Source organism: Aegilops tauschii, chromosome 5, assembly GCF_002575655.3.
Source record: "Aegilops tauschii subsp. strangulata cultivar AL8/78 chromosome 5, Aet v6.0, whole genome shotgun sequence".
Lineage (NCBI taxonomy): Eukaryota > Viridiplantae > Streptophyta > Magnoliopsida > Poales > Poaceae > Aegilops > Aegilops tauschii.
Window position 1 is genome coordinate 125,196,225 of NC_053039.3, and position 18,292 is coordinate 125,214,516.

Sequence of the window (18,292 nt, forward strand, 5' to 3'; positions counted from 1 at the left end):
GGCGGCTTATAAGAGAGGGAGGGCTGGTGGCGTGGGGGAGGGGGCAAGGCGGCGGCGTCGTGCTCCAGGCGGACTCGGGCGCGGCGGCGGCTGCGTGCGCGTGAGGGAGACGAGGGAGGTGGGCCGGCCAGCTCGGCTGGGCCTCGGCCCGGTCGGGCGCGGTTTTTTTTAATATATTCCCCCGAATCTAAAAAAATCGCAGAAAGATAAATAAAAATCCAAAAAGATAAAACAAATTTCCCCGTCTAATAAAATTAATTAGAACAAGGTGAACATTTTTTTGACCCAAAAATGCAGTTTTTTTAAAACATGCAATTTTTTAATGCAATTAAAATTGCAACTAAAATCCGAATAAAATCCAATATATGATTTTAATATTTTTCCTCCAATATTTCAATTGTTTTGGAGAAGTCATATTTTCTCCTCTCATTTATTTTAATGTGAAATATTTTTCCAGAGAGAAAATAATTAAAACCAAAATCCTCGTTTTATTATTTGATGAAAATCAAATATGAAAAATCGGGAAAATCCCCAACTCTCTCCGAGGGTCCTTGAGTTGCTTAGGATTTATCGAGGATTTGCCAAAATGCAATAAAATATGCTATGCAATGATGATCTAATGTATAACATTCCAAATTGAAAATTTGGGATGTTACAAACCTACCCCCCTTAAGATGAATCTCGCCCTCGAGATTCGGGTTGGCTAGAAAATAGGTGAGAGTGGTCCTTCCGTAGATCTTCCTCTCGCTCCCAGGTGGCTTCATCTTCCGTATGGTGACTCCACTGGACTTTGCAAAACTTGATAACCTTACTGCGGGTAACTCGGCTGGCATATTCAAGAATCTTTACGGGTTTCTCCTCATAGGTCAAATCACTTTCTAGCTGAATCGCTTCCAGTGGCACTGTATCTCTCAGTGGTATCTCAACCATCTCTGCGTGGCACTTCTTCAACTGGGAAACGTGAAATAGATCATGAACTCCTGACAATCCTTCAGGCAATTCCAGCTTGTAGGCAACTTCTCCCATACTTTCCAAAACTCTGTATGGTCCAATAAAACGGGGCGCTAGCTTTCCCTTAACTCCAAAGCGCTTCAGTCCTCGAAGTGGCGATACTCGCAAATAAACTCTGTCTCCGACTTCGTGAACTGTCTCCTTACGTTTTGAATCCGCATAACTCTTCTGCCTGGACTGGGCTACCTTGAGCCTATCGCGAATCAACCCCACTTTCTGTTCAGACTCCTTAATCCAATCTGGTCCAAACAACTGACGGTCTCCAACTTCGTCCCATAACAATGGTGTTCTACACCTCCTTCCTTACAAAGCTTCGAAAGGGGCCATCTTCAAACTGGTTTGATAACTGTTGTTGTAAGAAATCTCTGCATATGGCAAATTGTCGTCCCAACTAGATCCATAATCTAGTGCACAAGCTCTCAACATGTCCTCCAAAATCTGATTGACTCTCTCGGTCTGTCCATCTGTCTGTGGGTGAAAGGCTGTACTAAATTCTAGCCTGGTTCCCAATGTTTCATGTAACTGCTTCCAAAACTTTGAGGTAAACTGGGTTCCTCTGTCTGATACAATGGTCCTCGGAACTCCATGCAAACATACGATCCTGGTCATGTATATCTTTGCCAACTTAGCACTGGTGTAAGTGGTCTTCACTGGAATGAAATGAGCTACTTTCGTCAAACGGTCGACTACAACCCATATTGAGTCATAGCCTGAACGAGTCCTGGGCAATCCCGTGATAAAATCCATGCCTATTTTATCCCACTTCCATTCGGGTATTGGCAATGGTTGTAGCAATCCTGCTGGCTTCTGATGTTCTGCCTTCACTCTCTGACATACATCACAAACTGCTATATACTCCGCAATGTCCTTCTTCATTCTGGTCCACCAGAAAGTGTCCTTCAAATCCAAATACATCTTGGTATTTCCTGGGTGAATCGAATACGGTGAATAATGGGCCTCTTGCAAAATCAACTTCCTGATCTCCGGATCATTGGGCACGTAAACGCGGTCCTCAAACCATTAGGTATCGTGCTCATCCTCACGAAATCCCTTGGCTTTTCCTTTGCACATCTTTTCCTTTATCTCATCAATCTCCTTGTCTATCTTCTGAGCTTCTCTGATCTTTTCCATCAAGGTAGACTGAATCTCCAATGTCGCTAAATAGCCTCTTGGGACTATCTCCAAACATAGCTCGCGAAGGTCCTCGGCTAACTCCTGAGGTAACTCTCCTGTCATGAGGGTGTTGACATGGCTCTTGCGGCTCAACGCATCTGCTACTACGTTAGCCTTCCCTGGGTGATAATGCAATCTCATATCATAGTCCTTAATAAGCTCCAACCATCTCCTCCGTCTGAGATTTAACTCCTTCTGCGTGAAAATGTACTTCAAACTCTTGTGATCCGTGTACACCTCACAATGGTTTCCGATGAGAAAATGTCTCCATGTCTTCAACGCATGCACTACGGCTGCTAATTCCAAATCATGCGTGGCATAATTCTTTTCATGGGGTTTAAGTTGTCGTGAAGCATATGACACAACTCTTCCTTCCTGCATAAGCACTGCTCCAAGTCCTCGACGAGAAGCGTCGCAATAAACTTGATAATCCTTGCGTTGATCTGGCAGAATCAACACTGGTGATGTAACCAATCGTTTCTTCAATTCTTGGAAACTAGCTTCACATTCTTCAGTCCAATTGAACTTGGTGTCCTTCTTCAATAGCTCAGTCATGGGCCTTGCAATCTTTGAGAAATTCTCGATGAACCTCCGGTAGTATCCTGCAAGTCCAAGGAAACTCCGGATCTCTCCAACTGACGTGGGTGGTTCCCAACTTGTTACCGTGTCAACTTTGGCGGGGTCTACTGCTATTCCTTCTCCAGATATAACATGTCCGAGGAATCCAACTTCCTTCAGCCAAAATTCACATTTGCTGAACTTGGCGTATAACTGATGTTCTCTGAGCTTCTCAAGTACCAAACGCAAATGCTCCTTATGCTCTTCTTCATTCTTGGAAAAGACTAAAATATCGTCAATGAACACCACGACGAACTTATCCAAAAACTCCATAAACACTTTGTTCATCAGGTTCATGAAATAGGCAGGTGCATTAGTCAGGCCAAATGACATAACGGTATACTCATATAGCCCATATCTGGTGGTAAAGGCCGTCTTAGGTATATCCTGCTCTCGAATCTTTAACTGATGGTATCCTGATCGTAGATCGATCTTGGAAAATACTTTAGCTCCTTGTAAGCGGTCAAACAAATCATTGATCATCGGCAGTGGGTACTTGTTTTTTATGGTCACTTCATTCAATCCACGGTAATCAACAACCATCCTCAACGATCCATCTTTCTTCTCCACTAGAAGTACTGGTGATCCCCAAGGTGACGAACTTGGGCGAATATAGCCTTTATCCAATAACTCCTTAATCTGCTTCTTAATTTCCTCCAAATCTTTTGCGGGCATCCTGTACGGTCTCTTAGATATTGGCCCTGTGCCTGGCAAAAGTTCAATCAAGAACTCAATGTCTCTATCTGGTGGCATGCCTGGCAACTCTTCTGGAAATACATCCGGGTAATCCTTCACCACTGGTACCTCCTCCTGTACAACTCCTGATAAGGAATTCACTTGAGTCCTCTTTGGCACATGCCGGGATACATACTTGATCCTTCTTCCTTCCGGGGTGGTAAGCATAATCGACTTACTGGCACAATCAATGTTCCCTCCATACTTTGATAACCAATCCATGCCTAATATCACATCCAATCCTTGCGATTCCAATATTATTAGGTCTGAGGGAAACAGGTAGTTACCAATCCTTAACGGTAATCGTTCACACCATAAACTAGCCATATACTCTGCTCCTGGTGAGGTTACTAACATGGGTGACCTACGGGCTTGGGTTGGCAGTTTATACTTATCCACAAATCCCCTTGATATGTATGAATGCGATGCGCCAGTATCAAAAAGAACGAGTGCAGTAAATGACTTAACCATAAACTTACCTATTACTGCATCAGGCTGTGCTTCAACCTCTTCCACGCTCACGTGGTTCACATGTCCTTTATTGAAAGGGTTCGGCTTCTTCCCAGAGCTTCCATTGCCATTTCCATTCTGGGCTTCAGGACAATCATTTGCATAGTGTCCAGTCTTCTGGCACTTGAAACAATTTATGTGGCTTAGATCCCTCTTGGCTGGGGTAGATGGGTTGGTGCGGTTCTGTCCGTTGCTTCCTCCATTCCCATTACCATTCTTGGAGCCATTATGGTTGTGCGAACTACTTCCTCCATGGGTATGTTGAAACTGCCCTCCTGGTTTCGGGGCAAAACGTGGCTTCTGCTGAGCTCCAGAATTGTACTTCCTCTTACGGTTTTCAATCTGCTGCTGCTTCCCTTCAATCATGAGTGCTCTATCTACCAACTCATGGTAGTTGTTGAAGGTTGCTACCATTAGCTGCATGCTCAGCTCATCATTCAGTCCTTCCAAAAACTTCTCCTGATGGGCTGCATCTGTAGCAACGTCATCTGGTGCACAACGTGCTAACTTACTGAAATCCTCCACATACTGGCCTACGGTGCGTCCTCCTTGGCGTAGGTTGCGAAACTCACGCTTCTTCATAGCCATAGCTCCTGCTGAAACATGAGCTGTACGGAAAGCTTGCTGAAACTGGTCCCATGTGACAGTGTCAATAGGGTGTGTGGCTGTGTAATTCTCCCACCATGATGTTGCGGGTCCATCAAGCTGATGTGCGGCAAAACGCACTCTTTCCGCATCTGTGCATCCTGCAGTGGCCAACTCCCTTCCAACTTTGCAGAGCCAATCATCTGCAACAATCGGCTCGGTGCTGCTGGAAAACACCGGCGGATTTAGCCTCAAGAAACGGGCTAAGTGATCAACAGGTGGAGGTGGTGGGTTGTTGTTGTTGTTGTTGTTGTTGCCTTGGTTCTGTACCAACACTTGCATCAGGGCATTCTGTTGCTGAATCAACTGAGTGATCTCTGGTGGGAAAACAAATCCGGTGTCGCGTCTCGGAGGCATCTGATGGGTTAGAAAAGATGAGAGTTAAGAATAGAATGAGGTCTAGAGAGGAAACACTACCCATATGTTCATGAGACAAATACAATCAATATCACTCAATCAATTCAAACAAGGCATACAATCGATCTAACTAGCGTTACAAAGTGCTCGAACTATACTATATAAATGGGGGAAAACTACTACTGATATGGTGGTCTACTAGAAATTCTGATTAGTTGAAGACTCCATGATATCTGCTCCAGCTTCATCAACAAAGTCATCTTCACTGGGGTCCGAGTCGGTGTCGTCGATGATGATGTAGTTATCCGGGCAAGCGCATTCGTCATCTTCTGCTTTTGACACTGGATTTCCCATGAATACTCCAATCTTCTTCTCCAAGTCGTCATTCTTCCCTACTAGTGCGATGATTTCCTCCAGATAATCCTTGCGTGTAGCCTTGAGTTCTTCCTCCAGCTCCTTGATCTTCGTCAATGCCTTCTTCAGATCTATCTTGTCTGAGCACATCTGGTTCTCCTGGCGACGAATGTATTGGTTTTGCTCCTGGATGAAAGCTGCAATTGATCCATCCTTCTTGGTGCTGATCATCTCCCATTGCTCGTCTTGGCGTCCACAAATCTGATAAATAGTATCCTTAAGCTCCCTGCAGTAGACTTCTCCAATGCGTCCAATAGCGATGTGGGCTGCCATGCTCTTCCCTAAACTCCAGGTTGGTGCTTCAAAAGCCAATCTTATAGGTTCAGTAACTGGCGCAAACGTCCTTCCTGGAACTTGAACTTGAATCTTCCAGCTCTCCTCTTCAGGTAAAGTGGCGTTGTAGGTTCCGGTGATGCTTGGTATTCCTATGTTCAAGTACTTAGTGACTTCCTTCAAGTGACGTCCAAAAGGCGTACCTTCATCTGGTTGCATGAACTTGCTCCTTGCATCCGCCATTCCTAAAAGAGTAGAAAGTGGAGAGGGGTCAGAAATGAAAAGAGAGAAGTGTTCTAGGGTTCAAGCTTAGTGGTCGTGTCCTACAGTCAGCGTGTGCTCTGATACCACCTTTGTAGCGACCAGACCTCAAACAGTCTGTGCTGTTGTGCACCAGTGTCATCCCTGGATCAGTAATGCTGACACGCATAGTACAAATGGAGGATTTATAACAGAGTAGCAATCACACACTTATTACAATGAATATCTCAAAAGAGAATAAGTATGATAAATATGGCTTAAGGCCATCTAAAAACGATAACAGCGGAAGGCTTCGAAGATAAGTGAGTCCATCAACTCCAACGGCATCACTGAGTATAAGACCACGACCTAAGGCACCTTACTCGTCGTCTGAAAAGTCTGCAAGATGAAACGTTGCAGCCCGAAAATGGGTCAGCACATGGAATATGCTGGCAATATAACACATAGAGAATAATGAACATAATAATGCTATACTACATGCATATATGGCTGGTGGAAAGCTCTATGGTTACAGTTTTGCGAAAAGCCAATTTTTCCCTAATGCAAAGGAATAAATTATGTTTAACTATCATGGTGGTTGTTAAACATTGAGAAAGTACCTCCAACTCAATCCCAATTAAGTGTCATCATTAACCCAACAAAATTAATTAAAGTAACATGGTGATGAGATTCACATGATAATCCAGGTACTAGATACTCAAGTTGTCCATAACCGGGGACACGGCTAACCATGATTAGTTTGTACACTCTGCAGAGGTTTGCGCACTTTTCCCCACAAGACTCGATCGCCTCCGCTTGATTCTCGCACTGCATGATGTTTGAGAAACGGATGACCGAGACACAGTCTTTCAGAAGCGTTAACTCTCTACTCCGGGTAGACCGTACCACCTACATCCCCTATATCTGCTAGTCTACCTCTTCAAGAGCTCACACAACTCAATCAACTATGCTAGAGCCCATAATAGCTTGTGGCTGCACACGGAAGTTTCTAGCATGAAAAATCTCATGATCCCCTTTTAGCCTGGGTGGCGGTCCATAGGATGATCACACGGGTACCCCGGGATATCCAAAAAAACAGGCAGCACTGGGTTCCCCAGGTGCCTCAATCCACCCAGATGTGAGTTTTAGTTGCCACCTTAAGTAAACCATTATTAACAATCTCACATTTGTCATGAATATCTCTCAAACCCAATCCACGTCTACGAGCATAGCATGGTAATATAAGCAACGTAGAAGTAACTCCCAAGGGTTTGATAAATAAAACAGGTAATAGGTACTACCTCAACTACTTCCCAATACCCACAATTTAATTAGATCCTAACCATGCAATGTTTGAGGATTGATCTAATGCAATAAAAACTGGGTATGGAAAAGTATGATCAAAGTGTTACTTGCCTTGCTGATGATCCGCGAAACCTAGAGATTCGAAGTAACAAGCGGCGCACTCCGGGTACTCTATCACAAACAAACAAGCAAACAATAAGTACTCATCTAATGCAGAGGTAAAACTCGAATAAAAGATACAACCAGAAAGTTCAACTTAAGAACTCCGGTTTGCAAAAAGAATCAGATCGAACGAAGCAACGAAAGTCAAACGGCGAAAGAAACAAGCTTCGTTTACTAATCTGGATCTAGGTCAAATTTTACAGTAGCAAAAACTTGTTTGACTAGGTTAAACGGAAAGAGAATTTCGAGACGAAACTCTAGGCGCTTGAATTGCCTGATTCCGATAAACGAGCGAAAAGTTAAACGAAAACGAAGATCCGATCAGGAATCGGGATCTGGAAAATCGCGGAAAAATCCGACGAAAAAGAAAACTGACGAACGGTTAAACGAACGAACGTTCGTTAACAGCAAAAATCCGACGAACATGTTCATTAAAACGAACGGGTCGGTGAACGTTCACTAAATAATAAAACCGAAAAAAAGAATAAACCGATCTAGGGTTTAGAAAAAAACGAACGTTTTTTTTAGAAAACCGGCAAACGGCGACGGCTCGGTACCTCGTCGGGACGGGCTCCGGCGGGGTCCGCGAGGCTCCGGCGGGGGCTCGACGAGGGCGGCTTGGGGCGGCGGGGCGCAGGGCGGCGAGGGGCGACGTCGGCGGCGGCGCACGGCGAGCGGGGCGGCGGGCTCGGGCGGCGGCGTTGCGGGCTCTGGCGGGGTCGGCTTGGGGCGGGGACGGGGTGAAGGGGGGGCGGCGGCGGCTTATAAGAGAGGGGGGCTGGTGGCGTGGGGGAGGGGGCAAGGCGGCGGCGTCGTGCTCCAGGCGGACTCGGGCGCGGCGGCGGCTGCGTGCGCGTGAGGGAGATGAGGGAGGTGGGCCGGCCGGCTCGGCTGGGCCTCGGCTCGGTCGGGCGCGGGGTTTTTTTTATATATTCCCCCGAATCTAAAAAAATCGCAGAAAGATAAATAAAAATCCAAAAAGATAAAACAAATTTTCCCCGTCTAATAAAATTAATTAGAACAAGGTGAACATTTTTTTGACCCAAAAATGCAGTTTTTTTAAAACGTGCAATTTTTTTAATGCAATTAAAATTGCAAATAAAATCCGAATAAAATCCAATATATGATTTTAATATTTTTCCTCCAATATTTCAATTGTTTTGGAGAAGTCATATTTTCTGCTCTCATTTATTTAATGTGAAATATTTTTCCGGAGAGAAAATAATTAAAACCAAAATCCTCGTTTTATTATTTGATGAAAATCAAATATGAAAAATCGGGAAAATCCCCAACTCTCTCCGAGGGTCCTTGAGTTGCTTAGGATTTATCGAGGATTTGCCAAAATACAATAAAATATGCTATGCAATGATGATCTAATGTATAACATTCCAAATTGAAAATTTGGGATGTTACAACAACCTTCTGTACCCTCTCTCTACTTTCTGTTATTTAGTTGAATAAAGTAAAAATAGTATTTTCTGTCTGTTTTCTGATTTATCCGTGCAATATAAAAATACCCCAAAAATAAAAGTTCTCCAAATGCCCTGAAAATGGAATATGATTTTTTTCTGAAATATTTGAGAATATCTGGCACTGAGAACACAGCAGGGGGAGCAAGCACCTGGCCACGAGGGTCCAGGGCACGCCCACCCCTACAGGGCGCGCCCCCCTGCCTCGTGGGCCCACAGTGGCTCCCCTCCACTTATTCCTGCACCCACACACTTCTTCTTCCTCCAAAAAAATCACCATCCAGCTCAAGCACGAGTTCTAGCTCATTTTGCTGCGATTTTCGATCTCCTTGCTCAAAGCACCTCTCACAAAACTGCTTGGGGGATTGTTCCTTGGTATGTGACTCCTCCATTGGTCCAATTAGTTTTTGTTCTAGTGCTCTATTCATTGCAAATTTGTGCTGCCTAGGTGACCATGTTCTTGAGCTTGCATGTCAAATTTATATGGTTCCAAGTTGTCCTAATGCATGATATAGGCTCTAGGCACTTGTAGGAGTAGTTGCTATCAATTTTGTTGTGCTTGGTTCACTTTTATTTGAAGTTACTAAAAATTTCAGATTTTTTCAGAAAATAATGAAGAGATTTTTGAGGGGCTCATCGAGCCGAAGCTCGAAGGAAAAGCATAGTGAAGAAGCACAGAGGCCCAAATATAATTTGCCTCGCACCGCGGAGGTTCGGCCGTGTGAATGGCCTTCCGATGATTTCTTGAGAGCAGCCGGGATATGCAATGATTTTTATGAATTGGCTGAGAATGCATGCCTCACCGACTTCCTCCGCGACCAACGCGAATAGTATCTCTTACTCACCAATACTTTTGTGGAAAACTTCTACTATTATCCTAAGGAAACACCTCCTTCAGTAGAGTTTCATTTATATGATGTGGCTAAGAAGATGCCACTAGATGAATTTTGCAAGATTTGCAAAATACCTTTCGAGGTTAGCTTAGAGGAACCACATCGTAAAGATGTGGACGGGTTCATTGATACTATCACTGTAGGGGAAACTAGGAAGGTTTCCGATGCAAGAATCACTAGCATACATTTTCCTATTTTATGCTACTTTGACATATTTGCTAGTCGTTGCTTAATTGGTCACAGAAACTGTGGAAACCTTAGTGTTCCTGATATTATCATTTTGTTCCATGGTTTATTCTGCGATAACACTGTTAGTATGGGCGGTATTATTGCTAAACGGTTAAGTTTGAACCGTACAAAGGGCCCCATCTTTGGAGGTATTTACGCTTCACGTCTTTCTGCACATTATAACATAGCTATTAGGCACTATGAAAAAGAAGAAAAATTGCTGCCCACTGCTTATTTAGATTATAAGAGTATGGTAGCGCATGACTTTATTGTTAAGAATAGGGAAGGGGCGCTTAAATACAAATTGTTCTTTGATAAACATCACCCTGAGACTATTACCTTGCCTGCTCCCTCCTTGTTTAATTTATCTGCAGGTCTGTATCTCGTTCCGCTGGCGGCCATTCACGCCTACCGGGACCCTATACCAGCCGCGGAGCCGGAATCACAATTTGAACCTCCACGACAGTCTAATTACCAGTGGGATTCGGAGACGATTGCCAACCAATGGCAGTCAGAGTCTTCTTCATCTCAGTACGACCCCAGCTACAACTACGGATATCCGCCTGGCCAGCCGTGGCAATAGACCAACTTAGGCCAAAAGCCTAAGCTTGGGGGAGTACGTATTTCCCACCGACATTACATTCATGTTCATACACACTCATTGCTAGATGTCGGTGCTCATACTTTTTCATTGTAATATCCATGCTAGTTTATTTTCCTTTTTCTTGCTTTCTTCTTGTGTGTTTTGATAAACCTTAAGAAAAAACAAAAAAATTAGTTGTGGCCTTAGCTAGTTTACTTTTCTCGTAGTAGTAGTAATAATTAAAAAGAAAATCCAAAAAGATTTCATGTTCTTCTTTTGCTTGTTGGGAGCTTTCCCGTGTAAATAGTTTTTATTTCTTTTCTTTTCTTTGGGGGTCGATAGGAGAAGACCATAATTAAAATGTTGAAGTGGCTCTTTTATGCATTATTGTTGATTTAACCAAGAGCCCACATTGCCTTGTCTTCTCCTGTTTATTGAATGCTCGCAGAGTCCAGCTTAGTCCAATGCACGTGCACTCTTATTATTATTCACATCGTCCGGTCGTGCAAGTGAAAGGCAATTATGACGATATATGATGGACTGACTGAGATGAGAAAAGCTTGTATGAACTCGACCTCTCTTGTTTTTGTAAATATGATTAGTTCATCGTTCCAGATTCAGCCTATTATGAATAAACATGTTTGCAATAACAATTAGAGATCATAGTTGCTCGTGACATGCTTGATTAGCTATGAGTTATAATGGTTTACCTTGCGTGCCAACATCCAATAACTCCTTAATCTGCTTCTTAATTTCCTCCAAATCTTTTGCGGGCATCCTGTACGGTCTCTTAGATATTGGCCCTGTGCCTGGCAAAAGTTCAATCAAGAACTCAATGTCTCTATCTGGTGGCATGCCTGGCAACTCTTCTGGAAATACATCCGGGTAATCCTTCACCACTGGTACCTCCTCCTGTACAACTCCTGATAAGGAATTCACTTGAGTCCTCTTTGGCACATGCCGGGATACATACTTGATCCTTCTTCCTTCCGGGGTGGTAAGCATAATCGACTTACTGGCACAATCAATGTTCCCTCCATACTTTGATAACCAATCCATGCCTAATATCACATCCAATCCTTGCGATTCCAATATTATTAGGTCTGAGGGAAACAGGTAGTTACCAATCCTTAACGGTAATCGTTCACACCATAAACTAGCCATATACTCTGCTCCTGGTGAGGTTACTAACATGGGTGACCTACGGGCTTGGGTTGGCAGTTTATACTTATCCACAAATCCCCTTGATATGTATGAATGCGATGCGCCAGTATCAAAAAGAACGAGTGCAGTAAATGACTTAACCATAAACTTACCTATTACTGCATCAGGCTGTGCTTCAACCTCTTCCACGCTCACGTGGTTAACATGTCCTTTGTTGAAAGGGTTCGGCTTCTTCCCAGAGCTTCCATTGCCGTTTCCATTCTGGGCTTCAGGACAATCAGTTGCATAATGTCCAGTCTTCTGGCACTTGAAACAAGTAATGTGGCTTAGATCCCTCTTGGCTGCGGTAGATGGGGTATTACGGTTCTGTCCGTTGCTTCCTCCATTCCCATTACCATTCTTGGAGCCATTATGGTTGTGCGAACTACCTCCTCCATGGGTATGCTGAAACTGTCCTCCCGATTTCGGGGCAAAACGTGGCTTCTGCTGGGCTCCAGAATTATACTTCCCTTGTCCATACTTCCTCTTACGGTTTTCAATCTGCTGCTGCTTCCCTTCAATCATGAGCGCTCTATCTACCAACTCCTGGTAGTTGTTGAAGGTTGCTACCACTAGCTACATGCTCAGCTCATCATTCAATCCTTCGAGAAACTTCTCCTGCTTGGCTGCATCTGTAGCAACGTCATCTGGTGCATAACGTGCTAACTTACTGAAATCCTCCACATACTGGCCTACGGTGCGTCCTCCTTGGCGTAGGTTACGAAACTCACGCTTCTTCATAGCCATAGCTCCTGCTGAAACATGGGCTGTATGGAAATTTTGCTGAAACTGGTCCCATGTGACAGTGTCAATAGGGTGTGTGGCTGTGTAATTCTCCCACCATGATGATGCGGGTCCATCAAGCTGATGTGCGGCAAAACGCACTCTTTCCGCATCTGTGCATCCTGCAGTGGCCAACTCTCTTCCAACTTTGCGGAGCCAATCATCTGCAACAATCGGCTCGGTGCTACTAGAAAACACCGGCGGATTCAGCCTCAAGAAACAGGCTAAGTGATCAACAGGTGGTGGTGGTGGTGGGTTGTTGTTGTTGCCTTGGTTCTGTACTAGCACTTGCATCAGGGCATTCTGTTGCTGAATCAACTGAGTGATCTCTGGTGGGAAAACAAATCCGGTGTCACGTCTCGGAGGCATCTGATAAGTTAGAAAAGATGAGAGTTTAGAATAGAATTAGGTCTAGACAGAAAACACTACCCATATGCTCATGAGACAAAATACAATCAATAACACTCAATCAATCCAAACAAGGCATACAATCGATCTATCTAGCATTACAAAAGTGCTTGAACTATAAAAATGGGGGAAAACTACTACTGATATGGTGGTCTACTAGAAATTCTGATCAGTTGAAGACTCCATGATATCTGCTCCAGCTTCATCAATAAAATCATCTTCACTGGGGTCCGAGTCGGTGTCGTCGATGATGATGTAGTTATCCGGGCAGGTGCATTCATCACCTTCTGCTTTTGGCACTGGGTTACCCATGAATACTCCAATCTTCTTCTCCAGGTCATCATTCTTCCCTACTAGCGCGACGATTTCCTCCAAATAATCCTCGCGTGTAGCCTTGAGTTCTTCCTCCAGCTCCTTAATCTTCGTCAATGCCTTCTTCAGATCTATCTTGTCTGAGCACATCTGGTTCTCCTGGCGACGAATGTGTTGGTTTTGCTCCTGGATTAAAGTTGCAATTGATCCATCCTTCTTGGTGCTGATCATTTCCCATTGCTCGTCTCGGCGTCAACAAATCTGATAAATAGTATCCTTAAGCTCCCTGTGGTAGACTTCTCCAATGCGTCCCATAGCGATGTGGGTTGCCATGCTCTTCCCTAAACTCCAGGTTGGTGCTTCAAAAGACAACTTTATAGGCTCAGTGACTGGCGCAATCGTCCTTCCTGGAACTTGAACTTGAATCTTCCAGCTCTCCTCTTCAGGTAATGTGGCGTTGTAGGTTCCGGTGATGCTTGGTATTCCTATATTCAAGTACTTGGTGACTTCCTTCAAGTGACGTCCAAAAGGCGTATCCTCAACTGGTTGCATGAACTTGCTCCTTGCATCCGCCATTCCTAAAAGAGTAGAAAGTGGAGAGGGGTCAGAAATGAGAAGAGAGAAGTGTTCTAGGGTTTAAGCTTAGTGGTCGTGTCCTATAGTCAGCGTGTGCTCTGATACCACCTTTGTAGCGACCAGACCTCAAACAGTCTGTGCTGTTGTGCACCAGTGTCATCCCTGGATCAGTAATGCTGACATGCACAGTACAAATGGAGGATTTATAACAGAGTAGCAATCACACACTTATTACAACGAATATCTCAAAAGAGAATAAGTATGATAAATATGGCTTAAGGCCATCTAAATACGATAACAGCGGAAGGCTTGGAAGATGAGTGAGTCCATCAACTCCAACGGCATCACTGAGTATAAGACCATGACCTAGGGCACCTTACTCGTCGTTTGAAAAGTCTGCAACATGAAACGTTGCAGCCCGAAAACGGGTCAGCACATAGAATATGCTGGCAAAGTAACACATAGAGAATAATGAACATAATAATGCTATACTACATGCATATATGGCTGGTGGAAAGCTCTATGGTTACAGTTTTGCGAAAAGCCAATTTTTCCCTACTGCAAAGGAATAAATTTTATTTAACTATCATGGTGGTTGTTAAACATTGAGAAGGTACCTCCAACTCAATCCCAATTAAAAATCATCATTAACCCAACAAAATTAATTAAAGTAACATGGTGATGAGATTCACATGATAATCCAGGTACTAGATACTCAAGTTGTCCATAACCGGGGACACGGCTAACCATGATTAGTTTGTACACTCTGCAGAGGTTTGTGCACTTTTCCCCACAAGACTCGATCGCCTCCGCTTGAGTCTCGCACTACATGATGTTTGAGAAACGGATGACCGAGACACAGTCTTTCAGAAGCGTTAACTCTCTACTCTGGGTAGACCGTACCACCTACATCCCCTACATCTGCTAGTCTACCTCTTCAAGAGCTCACACAACTTAATCAACTATGCTAGAGCCCATAATAGCATGTGGCTGCACACAGAAGTTTCTAGCATGAATAATCTCATGATCCCTTTGAGCCTGGGTGGCGGTCCATAGGATGATCACACGGGTACTCTGGGATATCCAAAAATACAGGCAGCACTGGGTTCTCCAGGTGCCTCAATCCACCCAGATGTGAGTTTTAGTTGCCACCTTAACTAAACCATTAATTAACAATCTCACATCTGTCATGAATATCTCTCAAACCCAATCCACGTCTACGAGCATAGCATAGCAATATAATAGCAAACGTAGAAGTAACTCCCAAGGGTTTGATAAATAAAACAGGTAATAGGTTCTACCTCAACTACTTCCCAATACCCACAGTTTAATTAGATCCTAACCATGCAATGTTTGAGGATTGATCTAATGGAATAAAAACTGGGTATGGAAAAGTATGATCAAAGTGTTACTTGCTTTATTGATGATTCGCGAAACCTAGAGATTTGAAGTAACAAGCGGCGCACTCCGGGTACTCTATCGCAAACAAACAAGCAAACAATAAGTACTCATCTAATGCACAAGTAAAACTCAAATAAAAGATCCAACCAGAAAGTTCAACTTAAGAACTCCGGTTTGCAAAAAGAAACAAATCGAACGAAGCAACGAAAATCAAACGGCGAAAGAAACAAGCTTCATTTACTAATCTGGATCTAGGTCAAATTTTACAGTAGCAAAAACTTGTTTGAGTAGGTTAAACAGAAAGAGAATTTTGATACGAAACTCTAGGCGCTTGAATCGCCTGATTCCCATAAACGAGCGAAAAGTTAAACGAAAACGAAGATCTGATCGGAAATCACGATCTGAAATAATCACGGAAAATCCGACGAAAAAGAAAACTGACGAACAGTTAAACGAACGGACGTTCGTTAACAGCGACAATCCGACGAACAAGTTCGTTAAAACGAACGGGTCGGTGAACGTTCACTAAATAGTAAAACCGAAAAAAAATAAACCGATCTGAAAAAAACGAAAACTAGGGTTTAGAAAAAAAAACGAACGGATTTTTTTTAGAAAACCGGCAAGGCGGCGGCGGCTCGGCTACCTCGGCGGCACGGAGCGGCGGGGCTCGGGGCGGTGAGGGGCGGCGTCCGCGGCGGCGTACGGCGTCGGGGCGGCGTGCTCCTCGGGCGGCGGCGTCGGGCTCCGGCGGCGGTGCCTTGGGGCGGGGACGGGGTGAGGGAGAGGGGCGGCAACGGGGTATATAAGAGGGGGGGCTGCCTTGGAGGAGGGGGCGAGGCGGCGTCGGCGAGCAGGACTCGGGCAGCGGCGGCCGTGCTCGCCTCGGTCTCCAGGAGGGAGACGGGCGCGGGATGGGCCGGCCTGGCTCGGCTGGGCCTCGGCCCAGTCGGGCGCGGGGATTTTTTTTTAAATATTCCGCCGAATTTAAAAACAATCGCAGAAAAATAAATAAAAATCCAAAAATGATAAAACAAATTTTCCCCGTCTAATTAAAATAATTAGAACAAGGTGAACATTTTTTTGGCTCAAAAATGCAGTTTTGAAAACGTGCAATTTTTTTTAATGCAAGTAAAATTGCAAATAAAATCCGAATAAAATCCAATATTTGATTTTAATATTTTTCCTCCAACATTCAATTGTTTGGAGAAGTCATATTTTCTCCTCTCATTTATTTTAATATGAAATATTTTTCAGAGAGAAAATAATTAAAACCAAAATCCTCGTTTTATTATTTGATAGAAATCAAATATGAAAAATCGGGAAAATCCCCAACTCTCTCCGAAGGTCCTTGAGTTGCTTAGGATTTATCGAGGATTTGCCAAAATGCAATAAAATATGCTATGCAATGATGATCTAATGTATAACATTCCAAATTGAAAATTTGGGATGTTACAGTGGGGGTTAGATTGGGTGAAGCTGGTTCTTTGTCCATCACAGTAGGGGTACAATCTGCGAGAGTTTGGGTTATGTGTGGTAGGGCTGGTTCTCATGCATGTACAACTGGGGTGCTATCTCCACCAAGAGGTAGCACTATTTTATTTGAAGACCGTGTTTTTAGTCCGCTAGATGCTGGCATCACCCGCTCCAATTCAAATGGTTGATAAACAGGAAACATAGTTGAATGTACAGACATTGTATGATAGACAGATGCAATAGATAGTGTGGAAAAAACAGGTCATGAAATAGTTGACATGTATATTGTTTAACTAAAACGGATAGCATGACATAATTTCACATATATGATGTCTATCTAAACTGGATAGCATAGCATAACATAATTCAAAGATATGATGAATAACTAAACAGGATCGCATGACATAATTCACCTACATGTTATCTAAGTAATCAGGATCGCATCATTTAATTCACATATGTGATTTATATGCTAAACAGAGGGCATTAGATATGATGTCTGAACTAAGAACATGGTGTTGAATATTGTGTATATGATGTCTAATCTATGCAATGCAAGACACCATATGCATGATATGAGCAGTATAACCATGCCAAGTTAGAGCATACACCTCGGTGGGGGAATAGGACTGGTCATCTGTCTCTGAATCCATCTCTGAGGAGCTATCAGGACCCAACAAGAGATCTGCTTCGACGGGTAGCACTGTCTGCTCTGAAGGCCTCGTTTCACTCCAGATTTTTCAATCTCCCACCCAAATGGCTGATTCACAGGAAGAGTAGTTTAATGTACAAACATTGTCGACAAATGGAAATGTAATGAAGAAAAGGATGGGCAAGATATCATTCAAATATATGATGCATGGTTAAACAGGATGGCATTACACATTTCACGTATATTATGGCTGGCTAAAAGACATGCGACTGCACAATTCCCATATATGATATAGAAACTAAACAGGTGGCATTACAGAACATGTCTAAACTAAGCAGATGACATATATGATGTCAAAAGTAGGCACTGCAAGGCAACATATGCATGATATGACTAACATCATCATGCCAAGGTAGAGCAAACACCTTGGGGGGTAAATAGGAGTGGTCAGCGGCGTCTGAATCCGCCTCAGAACAGATATCTTCCTCTGGATTACAATCTGGAGAGGGGTGGGGAGGGTTTGCCATTGAACCCACCATGGAGCGATGTCTGCATGACATTTTATTGTCGTGCAAAACTCTTCTCTTTTTCTCTACATGTTCAGCATGACTGTGTACAATATCTGACATGCATACGAAAAAAATATGGTGAGATTATTGATACGTCTCCGTCGTATCTACTTTTCCAAACACTTTTGCCCTTGTTTTGGACTCTAACTTGTATGATTTGAATGGAACTAACCCGGACTGACGCTGTTTTCAGCAGACTTTCCATGGTGTTCTTTATATGCAGAAACAAAAGTTCTCGGAATGACCTGAAACTCCACGGAACATCTTTTTGGAAAATATTAAAAATACTGGAAGAAGAA